This window comes from Phascolarctos cinereus, unplaced genomic scaffold (assembly GCF_003287225.1).
Source record: "Phascolarctos cinereus isolate Bilbo 61053 unplaced genomic scaffold, phaCin_HiC Scaffold_7;HRSCAF=346, whole genome shotgun sequence".
NCBI classification, from domain to species: Eukaryota; Metazoa; Chordata; class Mammalia; order Diprotodontia; family Phascolarctidae; genus Phascolarctos; species Phascolarctos cinereus.
In genome coordinates, this window is record NW_027556180.1 from 76,323,355 (window position 1) to 76,334,644 (window position 11,290).

Below are 11,290 nucleotides of genomic sequence, written 5' to 3' on the forward strand. Positions count from 1 at the left end.
AATAACATAATATAAATACGTAGTCAAGAAGCAGAATGGGATGGCAGCCAGAGAATCAACTTCGGTCAGGACAACCTGGAATCAACTCCTGCTGCTAACACACACTGGCCATGTGACTGGGCAAATCACTTAATGTCTCAGCATCCCCCCCCAAATCTCCCTCAGAATATGTAATAGATGCAGAACAGGTGCTGACCCACTTCTTCATCAAGGGTCCTGAAATCACATATCTTCTGTGGAGAGAGGGAATTGTAGTTTATCAGTTGTTACATTAATATGACTTCTAGTCATGTTCAGTAGCATGATAGAAGCAGAGGAAGTGGATGGGTGGGGTAACCCAGAGTTGGAGCTTGAAAAGGTATAAGCAGAAATAGGAGAATGAGGTTGAAGACAAGAGCAGAGGACAAAGGTACAGATAAACTGACTAAGTAGAACCAAAATTATGATGGAAGAAAAATGAGACTAAAGCAGGATGATAGACTAAGTCAAATGAAGCATGGAGAGTCTGGGTCTTGTGAGGTTTAGAGCTGGGAAGTTTACAGACATGGCTAAGGGGATATTAACATGAGATCTGCTGATAGAGCTGCATTTGTCCATGCAAAATGATATTTCAGTAACATCTCAGAGATAAATGAAAAGTTTAGAGGAGGATTGATCAGTGCCTATTAAAAATCATCACTGATCACCCATTGTGATGAAGCTCATACAACTGGAAGGAAGTTTCTGCCATCGATAGTGTCCCAAAGTCAAAGAGGAGCTCCATAAGCATCTTTTGCCTCCATCACTACCCCAGGTTCCTAACCCAACAAATTGTTCCAAGAAATAAGATGAGAAGGTCTCCAGGGCAAGCAGTACAGTATAACTGCCTGCAGATCTTTAATGAGAGGAAAGACAGCTCTCTTTCTCGATAGTTTTAAGTATGGTATGATGAACTGGATGACCTCTGGGGGTCTCTTCCAGCCTTCAAAATCAGTGAAGTTCTGGAAGAATAATGTATGTCTCCATGAGTTTGATGTAGCCCTCCTGAATGACTTTATTATTCTTTCTTTAAATTATGCATGACTTACTCTTCCAGTTGAATATCAATAGGGAAACAAATCTGAGCCTCCTTTTCCAGCGTTTCTAAGACAGGGACCTGTGCAGTGAATGAGTAGCTTAAAGGTTATAGAGGCTGAAACTGGGATTCCCCCCACCCTCTCCCCATCTTCTTTTAATGAATATTCATGAAGTCTGATTCCTATATATTGATTTTGACCTCTTCAATAAACTACTTTTTTCCATCTTAACTCAAACTTTCAAATCTTCAAAGAAAACTTGTTGTATAGCTGAGGTTTCTCAACTCTTACTCCTTTCTTTTAAGGAATCCTTTTGTTAATCACGTCTTGAGCATGTATTAGCTGCTGAAATGCATGATAACCACCTTTTCCAAGCCCTGTGTATGTGTGTGTTTAAAATTTATGGAATAAAACAAGCATTTCTATAACATAGTACAACAAAAATTATATATATAAGTATAATAAAAAGATGATTGCATATGAAACTGCAAATTTACTATGTACAACTTGCTATTTCTTCTAAATATACAAAGTTACCATGTAAATTTCTTTTTTTTTCTTTTTTTCCCTCCTTACACCCTAAAGATGGCCACAATTAGACATAGTTTTTAATAAATATATGTATATGTAAAATATAATAAATATGTAAATGTACACATACACATGTACATACACAAATATATATGTACACACATGCACATATATGTATACACACATAATATGTATGTGTGTAAATTTATTCTGTACATATTTCTATTTATCTTACTTTTTATCTGTCCTATTTATCTGTCCTTTATAGTTAATTTTGGTATTTATAATATATATGATCTATAATATATGTGTTCACTCAAAGTCATTCTTGAAACAATATTGCTGTTACAATGTTCTCATGGTTCTGCTCATTTCACTTTTCATTATTCCATGTAAATATTTCACGTTTTTCTAAGATCCTCGAGCTCATCATTTTTTATAGCATAGTAGTATTCCATCACAATCATATACCACAACTTGTTCAGCCATTCCCCAATTTTTGGGCATCCCTGCACTTTCTAGTTCCTTGCCACCACAAAGAGAATTGTTTTAAACATTTTAGAACATATAGGTTCTTTTCGTTTTTCCCTAATCATTTTGGAAATAGACCTAGCAGTGGTATTGCTAGGTCAAAGGGCATAGGTAATTTAATAACTCTTCAGGCATAATTCCAGATTACTCTCTGAAATGGTTGGATTAGTTCACAATTCTGCCAACAGTGAATTAATGTCTCAATTTTTCCATATCCCAGATTTTTAATGAAGCCATATTGAATCAAACATAACTTTTTTATTTGTCAAAATACTGTTGCCTTCAATGGAAGCTACTCACATATGCCTTGGATGCGAATAATGCTTGCACAAAAAGATTGGTAGTTTCCCTCCTTTCTTAGCATTGCTGAGTAAGTTACCTAAGTCTGAAAACAACTGATTTTATTTATAAACCTGGTTGTGTGATTTTTTTTCTCTATATAAATTTATTTATTTTCAGTTTTCAACATTTACTCCCACAAGATTTTTAATTCCAAATTTTCACCCCATCTTGCCCCTCCCCCCACCCCAAGATGGCATGCATTCTGAATACCCCTTCCCCCAGTCTGCCCTCCCTTCTATCTCCCCCCCACACTTCTTTTATCCCCTTCCCCTTCCACTTTCCTGCAGGGTAGGATAGATTTCTGTACCTTATTTCCTGTATTTCTTATTTCCCAGCTGCATGTGGAAACATTTTTTTTAAACATGTGTTTCTAAAACTCTGGGTTCCAAACTTTCTCCCTTCCTCCCACCCCACCCACCCTCACAGAAAAGGCAAGCAACTCAATACAGGCCATACATGTGCAGTTATGCCAAACACTTCCATAGTAGACATGTTGTGAAAAACTAACTCTATTTCCCTTAATCCTAACTTGCCCCCCCATCTATTCTATTCTTTCTTTTGACCCTGTCCCTCCTCAGAAGTACTTCCTTCTGATTACCCCTTTCCCAATCTGCCCTTCTCTCTGTCATTCCCCTGCTCTCTTGTCCCCTTCCCCCCCCTATTTTCCTGTAGGGTAAAACAGATTTCCATACCCAATTGAATGTGTATGTTATTCCCTCCTTAAGCCAAATCCTATGAGAATAAGATTCCCTCATTTCCTCTCACCTTCCCCTGTTTCCCCTCAACTGTAAGAACCCCTTCTTGTCTGTTTTGTGCGAGATAATGTACCCCATTCTACCTCTCCCTTTCTCCTCCTCCTAATACAATCCTCTCTCACCCCTTAATTTTATTCTCCAGATATCACCCCTTCATTTTCAACTCAGCCTGTGCCCTCTATTTATCTATCTATCTATCTATCTATCTATCTATCTATCTATCTATCTATCTATTCATACGTATAATTTTTTCCCTCCCACTACCCTAATACTGACAAAGGTCTCATGAGTTATAAATATCATCTTTCCATGCAGGAATGTAAACAGTTCAACCTTAATAAGTCTCTTATGATTTCTCTTTCCTGTTTACCTCTTCATGTTCCACTTGAGTCTTGTATTTGAAAGTCAAATTTTCTATTCAGCTCTGGTCTTTTCATCAAGAATGCTAGAAAGTCCTCTATTTCACAGAATGACCATTTTTTCCCCTGAAGGATTATACTCAGTTTTTCTGGGTAGGTGACTTTTGGTTGTAATCCCATCTCCTTTGCCCTCCAGAATATTATATTCCATGCTCTCTGGTCCCTTAATGTAAAAGCTGTTAAATCTTGTGTTATCCTGATTGTGTTACCACTATACTTGAATTATTTCTTTCCAGCAGCTTGTAATGTTTTCTCCTTGACCTGGGAACTCTGGAATTTGGCTACAATATTCCTAGGAGTTTTCCTTTGGGGATCTCTTTCAGGGGGAGATTGGTGGATTCTTTCAATGTCTATTTTGCCCTCTGGTTCTACTATATCAGGGCAGTTTTCCTTGATAATTTCTTGAAAGATGATGTCTAGGCTCTTTTTTTGATCATGGCTTTCAGATAGTCCAATAATTTAAAAATTCTCTCTCCTGGATCTATTTTCCAGGTCAGTTGTTTTTCCAATCAGATATTTCACATTATTTTCTAATTTTTCATTCGTTTGGATTTGTCCTACTGTGTCTTGATTTCTCATTAAGTCACTATCTTCCAATTGCTCTATTCTAATTTTTAAGGAAGTATTTTCTTCAGTAAGCTTTTGGACTTCCTTTTCCATTTGGCCAATTTTTCTTTTTAGGGCATTCTTCTCCTCATTGGCTTTTTGGACCTCTTTTGCCATTTGGGTTAGGCTATTTTTTAAGGTGTTATTTTCTTCAGTATTTTTTTGGGTCTCCTTTAGCAAGCTGTTGACTTGTTTTTCATGATTTTCTTGCATCACTTTCATTTCTCTTCCCAGTTTTTCCTCTACTTCTCTTACTTGCTTCTCAAAATCCCTTTTGAGCTCTTCCAAGGCCTGGAATGGATTCATATTTTTGTTGGAAGCTTTGGATGTGGATGCTTTGACTTTGTTGTCTTCTTCTGGTTGTATGTTTTCATCTTCTTTGTCACCAAAGTAAGATAATATAGTCTGACTCTTTTTGCGAGGTTTGCTCATGATCCCAGCCAACTACTTGAGTTTTAAACTCTTTGTTAAGGTAAGCATCTGCTTCCAATGTGGAGAATGTACTGTGCCAAGCTTCAGGGGTTTGTACAGTTGTTTTCAGAGACACTTCTAGGGACCTGTAAATTTTCAGTTCTTCCAAGGTGGTATGATAAGGGTCAAGGTGTTTACTCTTTTCCTGGCCTGTGCTCTGGTCAAGTGACCGGCCACAAGCAGTCTTTTCTCTCTTGGAATTGTGAGGACGGTTTTCTCTCCACCACCACTACAATCTCCACCATGCCAGCGCTCCTCCTCACTCCAGGACTACCACCTTGAACTGTGACCTAGATCCAAGCATGGGCAAAGTAAGATATTCCTGCCTCAGCACCAGCAAAGAGATCCCTGCAGTCCCCCTCTGATCAGCCACTTGATTCCCCCTCAGTCTGTGGCCAGAAGCTCAGAATGCAGCCACTGCCTCAGCACCCACACTCTGAGCTCAGTGCTCTGAAGCTGACTCTAACCTAGCTCCGCAGCAGCAGAAACAGACTTTTCCCACTGACCTTCTAAGTTGTCTTGGGTGTTTGTGGATTGAGGAGTCTGGAAACCACCACAGCTGCCTGTGATTTATTCCTCTGAGGCCTGCTCCAGGTTCACTACTGCCTGTGCGCCATTGCTGAACTGCGCTCTTCTACCATCCCATAGCGATATACTTTTCCGATCAACCATCCAGACTCTCTTGGGATGGAAATTTGTTTTACTCTGTCTTTTTGTGGGTTCTGCTACTTTAGAATTTTTTTAGAGACTTTTTTATGGGTATTTGGAGGGGTTTGGGGGAGACCTCAAGCAGGTCACTGCTTTCACGCTGCCATCTTGGCTCTGCCCCCCACAATGTGATTTGTGTACACAATCCTCAGACAGGAGTCGGGGACCTGGTTCTTACCTGAGAGATCTTGAACAAGTTATTTTATCTCCCTTGGCCTCAATTTCTTCGCCTGTAAAACAAGGAAGCTAAGACTGTTGTTATTCTGTGTCTGACTCTGTGGCCCCAGTTGGGGTCAGCAAAAATACGGGAGTGGTTTGCCACTTCCTTCTCCAGTTCATTTTGCAGATGAGGAAACTGAGGCAAACATAACCAAATGACTTGCCAAGGGTCACACCACTCGTAAGTGTCTAAGGCCAGATATGAACTCAGGTCTTCCTTACTCCAGGCCTCGTACCCTGCGCATGGCACCACCTAGCTGCCTCCAATGAGATGATCACTAAGACCATTCTAGTACCAAATCCTCTTAGTTGTATGTGTTCCCAACTCCAGTGGAGAAAGGACAAAGCATAAGACTTCTACAAGTTCACAATTCCACTGGTGATGAAGGGGAAAAGGCTGTAGGGGAAAAGGTACTTCAAATTTTTCCCCATATTCTACAGAAAGGTTTTCCCAGTCCTCTTAATTCTCATGTCTTCCTTGTTTTAATTATTTCCCTTTTTTTTCCTGTCTATAATTTGCACATCTTTGTTTTCTTGTCCCTGCCCCACATTAGACTGCGAGCTTGTTGAGGGCAGGGACTGTCTTGCCTCTCTTTTTTTTTAACCCCAGGGCTGAATACAGTGCCTGGCACACTGGGCATTTAACAAATATTTATTGAATGAATAGCATAATGCTTGCCACATAGCAGGCACTTAAGAAATGATTATTGATGAATTGATTGATTCATTCTGTGTGCTGATCCCTTAACCAATGTTTTTTCACAAATTTTCATAATCCAGGTACCTGACATTAAGTGTTGGTTTGTCTATTTTTAAAGAAGAAAATGTTTCAAGGACACCAACCAGAGCCAAACACCCACAAACCCAGAAAATTCACAAGTATTCATTAAGTGGCTACCCTCTGCAGTAACATGCTCTATTCTCGGTAATACAGTTTATGAAACTGCCCCATTCTTCTTTAGGACCATACATGCTTTTGACAGTAGAATTTGTCATTTTGATATAGAAAATCATGTTCTCCAGTTTTTTTCATTTGATTGAGACTCTTATAACATCAAAAAATTATAATTACAATAAAAAGTAAAATTTCTATTAGGAAAAAGCAACATAAAACTACCCAGAGGGTGTCAGCAGACTGTATCATGTGTCAACAATGATCTGTGGCCTGAGGGACATCATTCACAAAATGTAAGATCAGAAAACAAGGCAGACTAGTCAGGTAAAAGTGAAGTATGAAGACAATCAGCTTGAATGTAGTGATGGTGCCCTTGATTTTAAAAAAAGGACAAAAGGAAGGTTTCAGCATGTTGGGTAGATCCTCTAGGGAATTTATGGAAGGTCATAGACAAGAATTACATAGGATGAAAAAGCTTGGAAGAAAACAGTGAAGAGAGTTAAGCATATCATTGAGATAGATCATTGAACCACTTAAGAATTAAAAATAGAAATGGACATAATCTCAACAAGAGGGTGCTCCTAGGATTACAAATGCTCTGAGGATATAGAACTTGTCTTATCTTTATCTTGTATCTCTCACAGTATTTAGCACAGTACTAGGCACAGTATATAGAGCTGTTCTCACTCTTTGACCCCTTCTCCGTGTAGAGATTGATTAAACACAGAAAATGATTGGAACAGACCCAGAGGGAGTTAACTGATGCACATCTTGGCCAAGTGAAAGAAAAGAGAGAAATGCTCAAGAATATAAAGCGATAGGGCAAGATGGTGGTCAGGACAAAGAAGGAAAGAAGATATCAAGCATTTATTAAGTGCCTACTATGTGACAGGCACTTGGGCTAAGTCCTTTACAAATATTAGCTCATTTTATCTTCACAATAGTCCTGGGAGGTAGGCGACATTATTGTCCTCATCATCAGGTTAGAAAACTGAGGCAAATAGGTTAACTGACTAGCTCAGTATCACACAATTAGTAAGTGCCTGAGGCCAAATTTGAGCTCATATCTTCTTGACTCCATACCACCTAGCTGCCTCTACAAAGATAATGTTACTCAGTGTTTGATCTTCCCTTGCCTACCCTGACCTCCCAGCTCCACTAGTTATGAGCAAGTTAGAAGGAATTATCAGAATCAGTATAGCTACTGAACAGCAAGGAAAGAAGTAGATATGGAGAGAGGAGTAGAGGTTGCTACCTGCAACTATGACTAGCATTGAGAACTACCCTCTGTTCAAAAGTTTTCCACCTCCACTGTCTGCCATTTGACCTACCAATCACTGCCCCATGCCGCAATGAGTTGAACAGCATTTAAGAAATGTGTTTTAGTGCCTACATATTTTTGCTTTTTCCCAGGAGGAACAGGCCTGGTTAGATTAAAACAACTAAACTTGGGTTCTTTCTAAGAACTGTCTGGGGGTTGTTGAGTCTAGGGAAAACTGTAGGGACATAAACTGTACATCAGTTATATATTGTTTACTCTTTTATTAATACTATAAAAATATTAAATTGCTATATAGAATATTCAAGCATACTACTGTATGGTAAGGGTTGACTCGAGTCATATGACAGATTCAGTGAAATATAATAGATTCAGAGATGAAACAGGGTTTCCAATAAGTGAAGGTTCAAGAGATATATCCAATTGTATAAATCTATACTTATAAGTATTATATGCTAATTAAATATACATAATTACATACTGTATTATATACTAAATAGTATACTCCCTGACACTAAAGAGAGGTCTTACCATCCGAAGAGGGGCAGAGCTAGGCAGTAGAAGGCCACCCACTCTCTGAGAACACTTGAGAAGAAATGAATCATTTCCTTAGCCTTCCCTTTAGATCCCCATGGAAAATGTAACTGCCAGCATGAGTATTGGACTTCCTAGGGCCTCATCCTTTTTTGGTGAATAGAATTAGGTTAGCACCTAACAGTGTCACCAGCTGGTTAAAATATCAATCAAAAACTTATGGAATTAAATGGAAAATAGGAAGTGGGGTAAATTGAATGGATCATCTGTGGATCCAAACAAAACATTTACCAAATGTGTTCAGATAGAAACCTTTTTGTCTCTAAGAAACTACTCAAATGATAAATTCACTTTTCTAAAGACTTTTTGTAGAGATTTGACTTAAAAGTACAAGCAGATGGAGAAGCCGTATTACAAGGCTTTTTGCAACAGATGACGAGAGACTAAACTTATAATCAGAAAACCTGGTTTCAAGTTCCAGCCCTGCCATTTCCCAGCTCTGTGACCTTGGGTAAATCACTTAATCACTCTGACCTTAAGTTTCCTCATCTGAAAAAAAAAAAGGATACTAATATACACTATCTACCACACAGTTTCATTTGTGAGGACAAAACATGTGTGTGAAAGAATCTAATCAATTACATATTTTATAGGGTTCAGGACTCATATTCCTTCCTCCTTTTCTATATCTCCATCTCTACCTTCCCCCTAAATGTGAGTGTACCCCAAATATCCATCCCAGTCCTGCTCTTTTCTCTATATATTTTGTATTGGTGATCAGACCAGTTCCTGTGGGTGTAATCTGTCTTACCCTTACTGCTCCTAGATCTGTATATCTATTCCTGATCTGTCTCCAGAGCTTCCTTCCCACCTGACCAAGTGCCTATTGGGCATTTCAAACTCAACAAGGACTGTCTCAGTTTTATCTTCATAACCTCAATGCCTAGAACATAGGAGATAGTTTAAAAATACTTGATTGATTATGGAATAGAAGGAGACAGAAAAATAAAGAGTTCACAAACCCATAAATATATCACTAACTAGCTCTGTGACCTTGAGCATGCTACAGGACATCTCTGGACTTGTTTCTGCAGCTGCAAAATGAGGGAACCATTCTCAGATCTCCAAGTTTACTTCTAGTTCTAAAAATTTAGGTCAATGTAACAAACGTTTGTAAATGTCTACTGTGTCAGAACACTATGCTATATGACATACAAAGTTTAGATAAGACAGGGCTCCTACCCTCATTAAGCTTACCATTTTGATCCTAGAAAAATATTTCAAAACTGGGCTATGTCTTATAGTCAGATACAGGAGTTGGAGGGAGAAAATCCTTGACACGTAGCACTCTTTCCCATCATGGATAATAATTTTATCTACACCAACAACCAAGAAAAGGAGAATGAAGAAAGCTATACCCAGATCCACCTGATTTTATTCCTTGTTTTGGGTTGTTATGCAAGTGTTTTTAAACCACTTCATTATACATTTTCAAAAGTCACTTCAATGCTCTTGCTCACTGAACAGTTCTAGCTGGGCTATGTAAATGAGCTTTTTAAAAATTAAATTTCCCTCCTCAAACCACCCCACCTTATCAAAGAAGACAGAGCATCCAAGCACTATAGGAGATGTCTCCAACTTCCTATAATTTCTCTCTTGCACTCTTGCTATTGCTGATCCTTGGGCCAACCCAATAATTTTTATTCCAAATTCATACTAGATGCTTCATGAAACAACCTTGGAGAAACAATAGTTATGACTCAGAGTTATATTGCCATTTAGATTCTACAAAAAACTCATAGATGTTGTTATATGTGATATGCAAAAGGACTATTTGGAAAGTAATATTTCCCCCACTTAGTTGATGAGGACATACTACTAGTAAGTGGCTGATCTGAGTTCTTGACACAGGGCTTCTAAAACACAAGGCTGGAATTCTTTTTACTATGTCATACTCTCCCGTAACCTTGCAGAAGAGGGGAAAAACTTGTGACCACTGGCCATTGATTTGTAGTCCAATTTAAGTTCCTTCTCCTCCATAAATTTTCTTGAACCTGTCCTTAATACACTTTCCTCAGCTTTTTATTCCTCTGGATACATATAACACATGTTATAGGTACATGATTCAGCGCCTGATTATATGTAGAATCACAGAATCTCAAATGAAAAGGATTTCAGTGACCACGAAATTCAACTTATATCTGAACATATCCCTACCACCATCCTCAAAAGAGAGTGTTCAGACTTTGCTTGATGACTTCCAATGTTGTTGAACTCATATGCCAAGAGATTTTTGATATTGTTGGAAAGTTATTCCTTATATTAAGTCAAAATTTTCCACTTTTTAATTTCTTCCCATAGATCTGCCCTCTTGGACCAAAACAGATAACAAAACCCAAAACAATAATGACAACAACAACGATAAACAGACAAATTTAATCCCACTTCCACGTAACTCTTCCAATACAAAGAGACGTGTCATGCTCCTTCCCAAGTCTCCTCTTCCAGTTCTATAAGGAGTCATTATAAGGCATGACTTCCAGTTATACCATCATGTCTTCAAGTATATAAAGTCCTATCATGTGGAAGAAGATTTTTTTTTCTTGTTCATCTTGGCTCCAGAGGGAACAACAAGGAGCAATGGTTGTGGAAAGAATGATTAAGCATTGGTATAAGGAAAAACTCCCTAATAAGCAGAGCAGTTTATAAATTAAACAGGAAGACATGACTGCCTTATTACTAGCTATTTTCAAATGGATGCTAAAGACCACTTTATTAGAGATATGGAAGAGAAGATTCCTATTTAGATAACAGTAGGATGAGTTTATAGCTGACATCACTTCTAACTTGGAAATTCTGTGATTCTTGGCTTCTTTGAGGTCCTTATATCATCTATCTCCTCATTTGTTATTAGGGTTGAATTAGAAAATGAGGGCAAATGGCTT